This window comes from Triticum dicoccoides, chromosome 2A, assembly GCF_002162155.2.
Source record: "Triticum dicoccoides isolate Atlit2015 ecotype Zavitan chromosome 2A, WEW_v2.0, whole genome shotgun sequence".
Taxonomy (NCBI): Eukaryota; Viridiplantae; Streptophyta; class Magnoliopsida; order Poales; family Poaceae; genus Triticum; species Triticum dicoccoides.
Genome location: NC_041382.1, coordinates 65,816,135 through 65,832,836, shown reverse-complemented (window position 1 = coordinate 65,832,836; position 16,702 = coordinate 65,816,135).

The following is a 16,702-nucleotide window of genomic DNA, read 5'->3' as shown; positions in this document are numbered from 1 at the left end:
GACTATGGTGGAAGGGGGCACCACACACTGCTAAGAATATGATCACGTGGATCAACTTGTGTGTCTAGGGGTGCCCCCTACCCCCGTATATAAAGGAGCAAGGGGAGGAGGCCGGCCGGCCCTATAGGCGCGCCAAGGAGGAGTCCTCCTCCTAGTAGGAGTAGGACTCCTACTAGGAGGGGGAAGGAAGTGGGGAGGGAGAGGGAAAGGGGGGCGCCGCCCCCCCTCTCCTAGTCGAATTCGGACCAGGGGGGAGGAGGCGCACGGCCCACCTTTGGCTGCCCCTCTCTCTTTCCACTAAGGCCCATATGGCCCATTACTTCTCCCGGGGGGGTTCCGGTAACCCTCCGGCTCTCTAGTTTTCTCCGAAATCACTCGGAACACTTCCGGTGTCCGAATATAGCCGTCCAATATATCAATCTTTATGTCTCGACCATTTCGAGACTCCTCGTCATGTCCGTGATCACATCCGGGAATCCGAACTAACTTCGGTACATCAAAACTCATAAACTCATAATATAACTGTCATCGAAACCTTAAGCGTGCGGACCCTACGGGTTCGAGAACAATGTAGACATGACCGAGACACGTCTCCGGTCAATAACCAATAGCGGAACCTGGATGCTCATATTGGCTCCTACATATTCTACGAAGATCTTTATCGGTCCGACCGCATAACAACATACGTTGTTCCCTTTGTCATCGGTATGTTACTTGCCCGAGATTCGATCGTCGGTATCCCATACCCAGTTCAATCTCGTTACCGGCAAGTCTCTTTACTCGTTACGTAATACATCATCTCGCAACTAACTCATTAGTTGCAATGCTTGCAAGGCTTATGTGATGTGTATTACCGAGAGGGCCCAGAGATACCTCTCCGACAATCGAAGTGACAAATCCTAATCTCGAAATACGCCAACCCAACATGTACCTTTGGAGACACCTGTAGAGCACCTTTTGTAATCACCCATTTACGTTGTGACGTTTGGTAGCACACAAAGTGTTCCTCTGGCAAACGGGAGTTGCATAATCTCATAGTCATAGGAACATGTATAAGTCATGAAGAAAGCAATAGCAACATACTAAACGATCGGGTGCTAAGCTAATGGAATGGGTCATGTCAATCAGATCATTCACCTAATGATGTGATCCCGTTAATCAAATAACAACTCCTTGTTCATGGTTAGGAAACATAACCATCTTTGATTAACGAGCTAGTCAAGTAGAGGCATACTAGTGACACTCTGTTTGTCTATGTATTCACACATGTATTATGTTTCCGGTTAATACAATTCTAGCATGAATAATAAACATTTATCATGATATAAGGAAATAAATAATAACTTTATTATTGCCTCTAGGGCATATTTCCTTCAGTTACCCCTTTAAAGGTAGCATTGCCGCGGCAAATTTTTGTTGGGTCTATCCCCATTTTGCGGACTGTGTCCTGATATATCAGATTTAAACTGCTGCCGCCGTCCATCAGGACTCGGGTGAAGTGGTATCCGTCAATTATTGGATCTAATAACAAGGCAGCCCATCCTGCACGCGGGATACTTGCCGAGTAATCCTGATGGTCGAAGGTGATCGGTTGGGACGACTAATGGCGGAGCTCCGCGGTTATAGGCCCTGGGGCATGTTCCTCTAAAGGTGCCGCTTTGTTTCTCCCTTTTATCACGTGTAACACGTTGACTGTTTTGACTTCTGGTGGGAATTTCTTCTGTTCCCCTGTGCTTTGCTTGCGAGGCTCATCCTCGTCTTCACTTGGTGTATCCTGCCCCTTGTGTTCGGCGTTGAGCTTGCCAGACTGTTTGAAGACCCAACATTCTCTGTGGGTATGATTTGCAGGTTTATCCGGGGTGCTATGGATCTGACATATTTGGTCAAGAATTTTGTTTAGGCTGGACAATTCGTCTCTGTTGCCTTTGGAGGGCGGCTTCTGCTGCCCTGGCCGAGAGCTTCTAAATCCGGCGGTTACCCCCGTTCTCTTCGGACTGTCTTCTTTATTCCGGCGCTTATTCTTGCTGCGTCGTGATTTCCTGTTTCCATTCCTGACTTCGGATGTACTTGGGTACTGGTGCTGCATCAGGCTAACCAGCTGTCCTCGCCCGCGCAAAAACGGGTCATGAGGCTTGTTAATGCTGCCATTGTTCTCGGCTTTTCTTGACCGAGGTGTCTGGCAAGCCATTCGTCTTGAACGCTATGCTTGAAAGCTGCTAAGGCTTCGGCGTCCAGACAGTCAACTATTTGGTTCTTTTTAGTGAGGAACCTGTTCCAAAGTTTTCGGGCTGACTCACCGGGCTGTTGAGTTATATGACTTAAATCATCTGCATCCGGTGGACGGACATATGTCCCTTGAAAATTTGTCCGAAAGGCGTCTTCGAGCTCTTCCCAGCTTCCGATGGAGTTTTCGGGGAGGCTTTTAAGCCAGTGCCAAGCTGGCCCTTTGAGCTTGAGGGGTAAGTACTTGATGGCGTGGAGGTCGTCCCCTCGAGCCATATGGATGTGGAGGATGTAGTCCTCAATCCAGACCCCAGGGTATGTTGTTCTGTCGTACGCCTCTATGTTTACGGGTTTGAATCCCTCTGGAAATTCATGGTCTAGCACCTCGTCGGTGAAACATAGAGGGTGTGCGGCACCCCTGTATTCGGGCGTACCGTGGTGTTCGGATGTTTGTTGTGTTGCATTGTATGTTGGAGCACGCTTGCATGGTCCATATATAGATGGATCTAGTTGCGCCGTCCTTTTGATGTGAGCCCTTACGCGGATCGCGTACTGGTTTATGTGCGGCGTCGTTTGCCGCTTTATGTTGTCTATGAGGTCGTCTATCCGACCGGATGGCCGTTTTATTTTTTAATTATGGAGGATCTAAGGCCTCCACATCAAATTCAGGTAGCAACTTTTGCTTCAGATAGCTCTTGGTGTGGCGATTACTGCCGTACTTCGCTGCAGTGTTGAGTACTTCAATCCATTTGATTTTGAGTGTGTCTTGTGCAGCCTTGAGCCTTTGCTTCTGTTTTTTCAGACTCCTCGCCATGGCAACAAGCCTTTGGTGGGCATTATGTTGCTCCTGGCGCCTATCCGGTGTGATGTCGTCCGGACTGTTATCTTCGACGGGGTTGGGTTGTTCGGCTTGATTTTCCATGTTGCCGTGGTCGGGCAATGGTTCACCCTGCTCTAACGCTGGGTCTATATGATCGTTATTTCTACCAAGGCGGGATTTGGAGCGGCGTTTACACCGCCGCTTTGACTGCTTCTTGAGGGAACCACCCTTCGCTGCGTCCTTCCGTTCCTCGTCGTTATTTTCTTTGGGTGTGTCCACCATGTATACGTCATGTGATGAAGTGGGCGTCCAGTGCCCTGTGGGCAGTGGTTCCTCTTCACCTCCCACATCGTCGTCCATACCGTCGATGTCTTCGGATTCGAAGTCGAGCATGTCGGTTAAGTCATCGACAGTGGCTACTAAGTGGGTGGTGGGTGGGCGGTGAATTTCTTCGTCATCCGCATCCCAATCCTGCCGGACGCAGTTCGGCCAGGACTCTCCTGACAAGGAGAGAGACCTTAATGAGTTCAATATGTCGCCAAGGGGCGAGTGCTGAAAAATATCCGCGGTGGTAAACTCCATGATCGGCGCCCAATCGGATTCGACAGGAACAGGCGCAGGCGGTTCAGAGTCCATGGCCGGAGAAGGATGCGGCAGTTTGGCAACACGGCTCTCGTGAAGGGTAAGGTCGATATTCGGCTCGATCGCCGCAGAGGATACGACCTCCGTGGCGGGGTCTATCCACCTATCCATGGATGGCGCAACTGGCTCCGAATTGAGGGTCGGAGCGGCTACCGGTGCGATTTCTCGAACACTGTCCGATGGTAGAGCTAAATCGTACTCATCGTGACCGTGTGGCGCACAAGGCAGGGGCTCGAATCCATCGAAGATCGAGTCTCCGCGGATATCGGCCGTGTAGCTTAAGCTTCCAAATCTGACCTGGTGGACAGGGGCGTCACTTTCGATCTGCTCCAGATGGCCAAGCGAGTTGGCCCGCAGTGCGAAGCCGCCGAACACAAAGATTTGTCCGGGAAGAAAAGTCTCACCCTGGACTGCATCGCTATCGATGATCGTAGGAGCCATCAAGCCTAACGGCGACGACACAGAGGAACTCTCAATGAAAGCACCAATGTCGTTGTCAAAACCGGCGGATCTCGGGTAGGGGGTCCCGAACTGTGTGTCTAAGGCGGATGGTAACAGGAGGCAGGGGACACGATGTTTTACCTAGGTTCAGGCCCTCTTGATGGAGGTAAAACCCTACGTCCTGCTTGATTTATTCTTGATGATATGAGTATTACAAGAGTTGATCTACCATGAGATCGGAGAGGCTAAACCCTAGAAGCTAGCCTATGGTATGATTGTATGTTGTTCTACAGACTAAAACCCTCCGGTTTATATAGATACCGGAGGGGGCTAGGGTTACACAAGGTCGGTTACAAAGGAGGAGATATACATATCCGTATTGCCTAGCTTACCTTCCACGCCAAGTAGAGTCCTATCCGGACACGAGACGAAGTCTTCAATCTTGTATCTTCATAGTCCAACAGTCCGGCCAAAGGATATAGTCCGGCTATCCGGAGACCCCCCTAATCCAGGACTCCCTCAAGAGTATAATTAGAAAGTGTGGCATTGAAGGAAACTATGTGGAAAGAAACCTCTGCCCCTCCTCATGGCTCTTGCATCACCCTGAGTGGGCGATTCAAGGGTGACGGAACCCTAGACGCCCAAGCCACCCACTCCACCTCTCTCTCACCGTCACCGATCATCGTGCGGTCTCTAGTGAAGGTGGTGGAGATGCTCTGCTGCCCTGCTTTGTCATAGGAAGCTCTGGGCACCTGAAGGGTGATACGTCTCCAACATATCTATAATTTATGAAGTATTCATGCCATGTTTACAATAATTTTAGATGGTTTTGGTATGATTTGCATGGAACTAACCTGCACTGACGCGGATTTCAGCAGAACTACCGTTGTGTTGTTTTTTGTGCAGAAATGGAAGTTCTCCAAATGAGTTGAAACTTTTTGACGATTTTTTTGGAACAAAAGAGACCACTGAAGCTTCATGGAAGGACCAGAAGGTGAAGGAGTAGGGCACAAGACACCGGGGCACGCCAGGGGGCCTAGGCGCGTCCCGGTGGGTTGTGCTCACCTCAAGGCCCATCTTTGCATGAAACCAACGCCAAAAAATCCTATAAATAGAGAAACCATCAGAAGTAACCCTAGATCAGAAATTTGGCCGCCACAAGCCTCTGTAGCCACGAGAAACCAATCTAGACCCCATTCCGGCACCCTGCCGGAGGGGGAAATCATCACCGGTGGCCATCATGACGAGGAGGGAGTAGTCCACCCTCGGGGCTGAGAGTTTGTACCAGTAGCTATGTGTTTAATTTCTCTCTCTCTCTCTCGTGTTCTTGAGATGTCATGATCTTGATGTATTGCGGCCTTTGTTAATATAGTCGGATCATATGGTGCTTTATCCTCTCTATCTTGTTGTGAATTGAGTTTTCCCTTTGAGATTTCGTTTTATCGGATTGAATACTTTATGGATTTGAGAGCACTTGATGTATGTCTTGCTATGAATACCCGTGGTGACAATGGGGTATCATATTGATTCACTTGATATGTGTTTTGGCACTCAACTCAGGGATTCCCGAGGTGACATTGGGGTAATCTATGCGTAGGGGTTGATGAACGTTCTCGTCTCTTGTTTTTCTGGTAGATATCTTGGGGCAGTCTTTGAGGTTCTTTGTGTTGGATTGAGTATTATGAATCTGAGTTTGCTTTGGCATTATTTTAGTACGAACTCTTGATAGATCGATCGGAAAGAATAACTTAGTGTTATTTTAGTACAAACTCTTGATTGATCGATCAGAAAGAATAACTTGGTGTTATTTTAGTACGAACTCTTGGATAGATCGATCGGAAAGAATAACTACAAACAATTTCTTCTTATGTTCTCCGCTAGATAAGAACTTTGGAGTGATTCTTCATCGCACGTTGAGGGATGGTTATATGATCCAATTAGATTAGCATTGTTGGGAGATTGCACTAGCGAAAGTACGGACCCTAGGCCTCATTTTCAAGCATTGCAATACCATTTATGTTCCATTTTATCAATTGCTACCTTGCTGTTTTTTATTGTTCTTATTACAAAAATCAATATCTACTATCCATATTACACTTGTATCACCATCTCTTCGCCGAACTAGTGCACTTATAGAAATTACCATTGTATTTGGTGTGTTGGGGACACAAGAGACTTTTTATTATTTGGTTGCAGGGTGATACGTCTCCCACGTATCTATAATTTTTGATTGTTCCATGCTATTATATATTCTGTTTTGGATGTTTAATGGGCTCTATTATACTCTATTATATTATTTTTGGGACTAACCTATTAACCCAAGGCCCAGTGCAAATTGCTGTTTTTTTGCCTATTTCAGAGTTTCGCAGAAAAGGAATATCAAACGGAGTCCAAATGGAATGAAACCTTCGGGAGCGTGATTTTTGGAAAAAACGTGATCCAGAGGACTTGGAGTGGATGTCAAGAAACAACCGAGGAGGCCACGAGGCAGGGAGGCGTGCCTGCCCCCCTTGGGCGCGCCCCCACCCTCGTGGCTCTCCTGACCGACTTCCTTCGCCTATATATATACTCATAGACCCTGAAAACATCCAGGATCACCATGAAACCCTATTTCCACCGTCGCAACCTTCTGTACCCGTGAGATCCCACCTTGGGGCCTTTTCTGGCGCTCCGCCGGAGGGGGCATCGATCATGGAGGGCTTCTAAATCAACAACATAGCCTCTCCGATGATGTGTGAGTAGTTTACCTCAGACCTTCGGGTCCATATTTATTAGCTAGATGGCTTCTTCTCTCTCTTTGGATCTCAATACAAAGTTCTCCTCGATCTTCCTGGAGATCTATTCGATGTAACTCTTTTTGCGGTGTGTTTGTCGAGATCCAATGAATTATGGTTTATGATCAAGATTATCTATGAACAATATTTAAATCTCCTTTGAATTCTTTTATGTATGATTTGTTATCTTTGCAAGTCTCTTCGAATTATCAGTTTGGTTTGGGCTACTAGATTGATCTTTCTTGCAATGGGAGAAGTGCTTAGCTTTGGGTTCAATCTTGCGTTGCTCGATCCCAATGACAGAAAGGGAAACAACACGTATTGTATTGTTGCCATCGAGGATAAAAAGATGGGGTTTATATCATATTGCTTGAGTTTATCCCTCTACATCATGTCATCTTACCTAATGCGTTACTCTATTCTTATGAACTTAATACTCTAGATGCATGCTGGATAGCGGTTGATGTGTGGAGTAATAGTAGTACATGCAGGCAGGAGTCAGTCTACTTGTCACAGACGTGATGCCTATATACATGATCATGCCTAGATATTCTCATAATTATTCGCTTTTCTATCAATTGCTTGATAGTAATTTGTTCACCCACTGTAATACTTATGCTATCTTGAGAGAAGCCACTAGTGAAACCTATGGCCCCCGGGTCTATTCTCCATTATATTAATCTCCCGTCAACAAGTTATTTCTATTTTGAAATCTTTACTTTTAATATTTATTATAAAAATATCAAAAATGTTATCTTATCATCTCTATCAGATCTCATTTTTGCAAGTGGCCGTGAAGGGATTGACAACCCCTTTATCGTATTGGTTGCAAGGTTCTTATTTGTTTGTGTAGGTACGAGGGACTTGCGTGTGGCCTCCTATTGGATTGATACCTTGGTTCTCAAAAACTGATGGAAATACTTATGCTACTTTGCTGCGTCACCCTTTCCTCTTCAAGGGAAAAACCAACGCATGCTCAAGAGGTAGCAAGAAGGATTTCTGGCGCCGTTGCCGGGCAGTCTACGCACAAGTCAAGACATACCAAGTACCCATCACAAACTCTTATCCCTCTCATTACATTATTTGCCATTTTCCTCTCATTTTCCTCTCCCCCACTTCACCCTTGCCATTTTATTCGCCCTCTTTTTCCGTTCGCCTTCTTCTCGTATGTATCTTTGTTTGTGTTTCTATTTACCTTCTATTTGCTTGCATCTTTTCTTGCTAAAAAACTATTGATATGGATCCACTTAAAGTGTTCTACTTGGATCATCTTCGGTCCTTATGCGCTCGTGCTGAAACCCCAACTAGCCTAGTTGATGGGAAATCTTTAGATGAGCATGCTCATTTTGTGCATCACCATTTATCTGAAAAAGGGAGTCTCTTATGGGATCAAATAAACAGATTGCTATGTTATGCTTGGAATCTTTGTGAAATTTGTGATCTTACTTGTTGCTCTAAGAACCCTAAAAAACACCTCCCCTATCTATGTGAGTTTAATGATAATGAAATCTTATCTTCTTATGCAAAGGGTGTTTATAGTTACTACGATATCGAACAAATTGAAGAATTTGTTGCTTTTAAGGGTGCTTATGAAGTTGCTTCTTTGATTGAAAAGTATGATATTACTCTCTATGAATCTGAAAATTTTGACATACTTAAATATTGCTATGAAAACTATGCTCATAATGTCTATGTCAAAGAATTTATTGAAAGAATGACCATTGCTTCGGAAGAAAATAATAATATGCATGAATCTATAGATAATTACAATTCCAATGATTTGATTGAAATATCCCTTGATGAACATGATGCTTGCTATTCTTGTGGCCACGATGCCAATATATGAAGATGAATTTGCTATAGTTCCTTATGTTAAACATGAGATCGTTGCTATTGCACCCATACTTGATAGTTCCTTCGACGAAAAGCATGATTGCAATGATGTTATTATAAATTCTCTTAATTCAATTGTGTTAATTATATGCAAAACCTCAAGCTTGGGGATTCTAGTTTTTCTATGTCCTCTACTTGTTGCAATGATCATGATTGGGGTGATTCTTCTTATGATCTTGAAAATCTATTTAAGCCCCAAGATGAATATGAGATTGATAATAGTGTTTGCAATATTATTGAAAGTGGGTTTGGAAGAGTGTCAACTTTAGATCCCACATATTTGGAGAATGTTCAATCTTATGAATTTTTTGATAAAAGTGGGTTTGGAGAGGTCATGACTTTAGTTAATGTTAATCCCACTATTTTGGAAGAGTGTCAACTTTGCATACATATGGATCGTGTTAAGAATATGTTTTGTGATAGCTATATTGTTGAATTTGCTTATGATCCTACATGTAATTATTATGAGAGAGGAAAATATGGTTGTAGAATTTTTCATGTTACTAAATTACCTCTCGTTATGTTGAGATTGCTATTGTTTCTTTCCGCTTCCTTGCATATGCTAGTTTTTGCTTGCCTTGATAATTTGTTTGCCTATAAGATGCCTATGCATAGGAAGTATGTTATACTTAGATGTGTTTGTCACGTGTTCTATGATGCTCTCTTTGTGCTTCAATTCTTGTCTTTCATGTGAGCATCGTTGAAATCTTTTGCCTAGTTAGGGGCGTTAAACGAAAGCGCTTGTTGGGAGAGAACCCAATATTTTTCCTTGCTGTTATTAAATAAATAAATCATCTAGACTCTGTTTAGATGTGGTTTTATGCTTTTAATTAGTGTTTGTGCCAAGTAGAACCTTCGGGAAGACTTGGGGAAAGTCTTTGCGATCTTGCTGTAAAAAACAGAAACTTTAGCGCTCACGAGATTTACTGCCATTTTTACTAGAGAGTGCGATTAGGTTGATTAATTTTGCATATGATTAATAGATAAATTCCTCACGTCCAGAAATTTATTTTAGAATTTTTGGAGTTCCAGAAGTTTGCGTTTGATACATATTACTACAGATTGTTCTGTTTTTGACAGATTCTGCTTTTCGTGTGTTGTTTGCTTATTTTGATGAATCTATGGCTAGTAATGGAGTTTATGAACCATAGAAAAGTTGAATACAGTAGTTTTAACACCAATATAAATAAAGAATGACTTCATTACAGTACCTTGAAGTGGTGTTTTTTTCTTTCTTTCGCTAACGGAGCTCACGAGATTTTCTGTTAAGTTTTGTGTTGTGAAGTTTTCAAGTTTTGGGTAAAGATTTGATGGATTATGGAACAAGGAGTGGAAAGAGCCTAAGCTTGGGGATTCCCAAGGCAACCCAAGGTAAAATCCAAGGACAACCAAAAGCCTAAGCTTGGGGATGCTCCGGAAGGCATCTCCTCTTTCGTCTTCGTCCATCGGTAACTTTACTTGGAGCTATATTTTTATTCACCACATGATATGTGTTTTGCTTGGTGCGTCTTGTATGATTTGAGTCTTTGTTTTTTTGTTTACCACAATCATCCTTTCTGTACACACCTTTTGAGAGAGACACGCATGAATCAGAATTCATTAGAATACTCTATGTGCTTCACTTATATCTTTTGAGTTAGATAATTTTGCTCTAGTGCTTCACTTATATATTTTAGAGCACGACGGTGGTTCTTTTTTATAGAAATAATTGATCTCTCATGCTTCACTTATATTATTTTCAGAGTCCTTTAGAACAGCATGGTAATTTGCTTTGGTTATAAAATTAGTCCTAATATGATATGCATCCAAGTTAAAAACCTGAAAGTGCATTAAATACTAAGAGAAGTTTGATACTTGATAGTTGTTTTGAGATATAAAGGTGGTAATATTAGAGGTGTACTAGTTGAGTAATTGTGAAACTGAGAAATACTTGTGTTGAAGTTTGCAAGTCCCATAGCATGCACGTATGGTAAATGTTGTGTGACAAATTTGAAGCATGAGGTGTTCTTTGATTCCTTTCCTTATGAGTGGCGGTCGGGGACGAGCGATGGTCTTCTCCTACCAATCTATCCCCCTAGGAGCATGCGCGTAGTGCTTGGTTTTGATGACTTGTAGATTTTTGCAATAAGTATGTGAGTTCTTTATGACTAATGTTGAGTCCATGTATTATACACACTCTCACCCTTCCATCATTGCTAGCCTCTTCGGTACCGTGCATTGCCCTTTCTCACCTTGAGAGTTGGTGCAAACTTTGCCGGTGCATCCAAACCCCATTATATGATACACTCTATCACACATAAGCCTCCTTATATTTTCCTCAAAACAGACACCATACCTACCTTTTATGGCATTTCCATAGCCATTCCGAGATATATTGTCATGCAACTTTCCACCGTTCCGTTTATTATGACACAAATCATCATTGTCATATTGCCTTGTATGATCATGTAGTTGACATCGTATTTGTGGCAAATCCACCATGCTTAATTTTCCATACATGTCACTCTTGATTCATCGCATATCCTGGTACACCATCGGAGGCATTCACATAGAGTCATATTTTGTTCTAAGTATCGAGTTATAATTCTTGAGTTGTAAGTAAATAAAAGTGTGATGATCATCATTAGAGCATTGTACCATAAGAGGAAAGGATGATGGAGACTATGATTCCCCCACAAGTCGGGATGAGACTCTGGACAAAAGAAAGAAAGAAAAAAAGATGCCAAAAAAAGAAAAAAAAGGCCCAAATAAAAAAAAGAGAGAAGGGACAATGTTACTATCCTTTTTCCACACTTGTGCTTCAAATTAGCACCATGATCTTCATGATAGAGAGTCTCTTATTTTGTCACATTCATATACTAGTGGGAATTTTTCATTATAGAACTTGGCTTGTATATTCCAATGATGGGCTTCCTCAAATGCCCTAGGTCTTCGTGAGCAAGCAAGTTGGATGCACACCCACTTAGTTTCTTTGATGAGCTTTCATATATTAATAGCTCTAGTGCATGTGTTGCATGGCAATCCTTACTCCTTGCATTGACATCAATCAGTGGGCATCTCCATAGCTCATTCATTAGCTGCGTCAATGTGAGACTTTATCTTTTTTGTCTTCTCACACAACCTCAATCATTATATTCTATTCCACCCATAGTGCTATGTCTATGGCTCGCGCTCATATATTGCGTAAAAGTTGAAAGAGTTTGAAAAGGCTAAGTATGAAACAATTGCTTGGCTTGTCGTCGGGGTTGTTCATGATGAGAGCATTTTGTGTGACGAAAATGAAGCATGGAAAAACTATATGATTTTGTAGGGATAAGCTTTCTTTGGCTATGTTATTTTGATAAGACATAATTGCTTGGTTAGCAAGCTTGAAGTATTATTATTTTTATGTTAACATTAAACTTTTATCTTGAATCTTTCGGATCTGAACATTCATGCCACAATAAAGAAAATTACATTGAAGAATATGCTAGAAAGCATTCCACATCAAAAATTCTGTTTTTATCATTTACCTACTCGAGGACGAGCAGGAATTAAGCTTGGGGATGCTTGATACGTATCCAACGTATCTATAATTTTTGATTGTTCCATGCTATTATATATTCTGTTTTGGATGTTTAATGGGCTCTATTATACACTTTTATATTATTTTTGGGACTAACCTATTAACCCAAGGCCCAGTGCAAATTGCTATTTTTTTCCTATTTCAGTGTTTCACGGAAAAGGAATATCAAACGGAGTCCAAATGGAATGAAACCTTCGGGAGTATGATTTTTGGAACAAACGTGATCCAGAGGACTTGGAGTGGACGTCAAGAAACAACCAAGGAGGCCACCAGGCAGGGAGGCGCGCTTGCCCCCCTTGGCGCGCCCCACCCTCGTGGGCTCCTCGTGGCTCTCCTGACCGACTTCCTTTGCCTATATACTCATATACCCTAAAAACATCCAGGAGCACCACAAAACCCTATTTCCACCGTCGCAACCTTCTGCACCCGTGAGATCCCATATTGGGGCCTTTTTCGGCGGTCCACCGGAGGGGGCATCGATCACGGAGGGCTTCTACATCAAGACCATAGCCTCTCCGATGATGTGTGAGTAGTTTACCTCAGACCTTCGGGTCCATAGTTATTAGCTAGATGGCTTCTTCTCTCTCTTTGGATCTCAATACAAAGTTCTCCTCGGTCTTCTTGGAGATCTATTCGATGTAACTCTTTTTACGGTGTGTTTGTCGAGATCCGATGAATTGTGGGTTTATGATCAAGGTTATCTATGAACAATATTTGAATCTCCTCTGAATTCTTTTATGTATGATTTGTTATCTTTGCAAGTCTCTTCGAATTATCAGTTTCGTTAGACCTACTAGATTGATCTTTCTTGCAATGGGAGAAGTGCTTAGCTTTGGGTTCAATCTTGCGTTGCTTGATCCCAGTGGCAAAAAGGGAAACGACACATATTGTATTGTTGCCATCGAGGATAAAAAATTGGGGTTTATATCATATTGCTTGAGTTTATCCCTCTACATCATGTCATCTTACCTAATGCGTTACTCTGTTCTTATGAACTTAATACTCTAGATGCATGCTGGATAGCGGTCGATGTGTGGAGTAATAGTAGTAGATGCAGGCAGGAGTCGGTCTACTTGTCACAGATGTGATGCCTATATACTTGATCATGCCTAGATATTCTCATAATTATTTGCTTTTCTATCAATTGCTCGACAGTAATTTGTTCACCCATTGTAATACTTATGCTATCTTGAGAGAAGCCACTAGTGAAACCTATGCCCCTCGGGTCTATTCTCCATTATATTAATCTCCCGTCAACAAGTTATTTCTGGCACCGTTTATTCTGCAATCTTTACTTTTAATCTTTATTATAAAAATACCAAAAATATTATCTTATCATCTCTATCAGATCTCACTTTAGCAAGTGGCCGTGAAGGGATTGACAACCCCTTTATCACGTTTGTTGCAAGGTTCTTATTTGTTTGTGTAGGTAGGAGGGACTTGTGTGTGGCCTCCTACTGGATTGATACCTTGGTTCTCAAAAACTGAGGGAAATACTTACACTACTTTGCTGCATCACCCTTTCCTCTTCAAGGGAAAAACAAACGCATGCTCAAGACGTAGCACATGGTTGTTTGAGAGAGACCATCTTCATCCTATGCCTCCCATGGATTGATAAACCTTAGGTCACCCACTTTAGGGAAAATTGTTATTGTCCTACAAAACTCTGCACTTGGAGGCCCAACACGTGTCTACAAGAATAAAGTTGCGTAGTAGACATCAAGATATTTTCTGGCGCCATTGCCGAGGAGGTGAGTGCTTGAAGGTATATCTTTAGATCTTGTAATTGAATCTTCTAGTTTGCTGTTTATCACTAGTTTGGTTTATAAAATAAAACTACAAAAATGGATTGAGGTGGCCTTATATTATTCATCTTTATCATGTCTTTCTTGAAAATAATGGAAAGGAAAATTGTGCTCAATTGATAGAAGAAGAATTCAATAAAATGTTTGGCATAAATGATGAGGATGATTGCAATGTTGTTAGTATGAATCCTTTGAATATCCATGATGCTAATGATATGCAAAGCCATAAGCTTGGGGATGCTATGTTTGATGAAGATGATATTTTTAGTCCCCCAAGATTTGATGTGCAAATTTGTTATAATGATTGCATGCCTCCTATTTATGATGATTATAATGATGAAAGTAGATTTGCAGAGGTCATGACTTTATTTAGTGATGAATCCACTATTTTGGAAGAGGTTGCGATTGACTATGACAACAAAGTTGCTATCTATGATGATTATGGTGATGACATGTATGCTATAAAGAATAATGATAACCATGAAACTTGTCATCATGATTTTAATTCTCACTCTCATGATAGTTATTTTGTTGAGTTTGCTCCCACTACTATTGATGAAAAGAAATTTGCTTATGTCACTACAAAAAATACACTTTCGTGATGATACGTGTTTGTCACAGTATGTCACGTTTTTGGTCATGCATGTACATCCATGACGATTTTATGACAGAATCAAGATAGTCATACATGTGTTGTTGTAGAAGTGTTCCATGACATTACCAAAATTATCATCACGGAAGTGTCCACTTCCATGACGATAAATCGCGCGTCATAGAAGTGCTTTCGTCAAGGGTGACCGACACATGGCATCCACCGTAATGGGTCACCGTTAAGCTATCGGGTTCCGGTTTGGATCCGATAACCCGTTAATAGCCCGGACCAATGGCGATTTTCCACGTGTAAAATTCTCATTCGCCGACAAACCATGTGTCGGCTCAGCGTTGTGACAGATGTCAACCGTCCATTTGACAAGAATCGCCAATGAATCGTTGACACGTGGGAGGGCCCAATAGAGGCCCATATAGGTCTAAAAGCCGGCCCAGGAATAGGCCCACAAGATTTCGTCAGGTCTAATGGACCGGCCGTTAACAGCCTAACATTTTCTGGACCAAATTATAGCCCACATCAGATACGGGCAGTTAAATGACTGCAATATTCTAGGCCAGTTTACGACCCATGTCAGATCCGGCCCGTTAACAGCCTGCAATACTCTGGGCCAAATTACGGTCCACATCTCATCCGTCCTGTTAGTCAACTTTTATTTCTTTGGCCAAATTACGGCCCATAACAGATACGGCCCTTTTAACAACTACTGTGCCATTGGGCCATTGGCGGCCTGATATGCTCTCCGGCCTCTTAATGGCTCGTTTAATAGTTCGGCCCGATACTAGTTTCGGCCTGTCAACGGCCCTGTCTACATATGGGCCTCTTTCGGCCCGGTTTCACTTTCAGCCATTTAAAGGCCCAAGTTGCACCTGGGCCTAATTATGGTCCGTAGTTACTTTCGGCCTCTTAACGACCTGTAGTCTTCGTGGATACGTTCTAGCCCAAACTGCCTATCGGCTCGTTAAAGGCCCTTGAGAGTCTTGGGCCTAATTTAGGCCCGTTATACATCCGGCCTGCTTCCCGTCTGTCATGTAATTGGGTCAGCCAAGGCTTAAAAACATTTCACCCTATTAATGGCCCGTCACTCAAATGGGCCAATAATGGGCCGATTTATATTACAGCACGCTGTCGGCCCGTGATTTGTTTGACACAATTAGGGTTGAATCTAGTTCTCAATCTATTAAAAGCCTATTTAATTTTCGGGCCCAATTAAGGCAAGAGGTTTACTTGGCCTTTTAAAGGCCCGAAACTAATAGTGGGCCAGTTAAGACTAGACCAAACTAATGGCCCAATATGATTGCAGGCCCACGATTCAGCCCATACTAGCATTTGGCGACCGGCCAGTTTTAGTACAGAAATTACTATTTTATAAACCTAACCTATTGGCTCATTGCGCACTGATCAAAGATTACGACCTTTTCTCAGAGCGACGACAGCAGAAACACCAAATAAATTACAACATCGTGACGAAGAATAAACCTAGACTATACAACAAAGAAATTACAACATATTACATCGCCTGAGCATCAAAGTTTGCCGCCAGTGATAATAAAGGGCAACCAGGCAGAAGATTACATAAAGTGGGCAGGTCGCCACTAGTGGAAGTTAATAGGCGGATAAAATAATAGACAAAACCGACAACACTTCAACACAGTTCAAGAAAGGTTAGCCCGGCCCGGGAGATGCAGCACAAGCAACTTAGCAACCTGATGAGACTGTGCTTCTTTGGCGCTCATATCCACCAACTTAAGCCGTATAGCGTCAATAAACGTCTTGTACTTACGGTTAATCTTGCATAGAGATTGGAGTTCCGGTCGGATTTGAGCGGAAGCATGTATTTCTGCTTGAATTTTAGACTGAAGAAGTCGAACAGATTCAGGCGACGACTTCATCGAGCTTGTGTCACTAAGTTTTACACTACATCAAGATGTG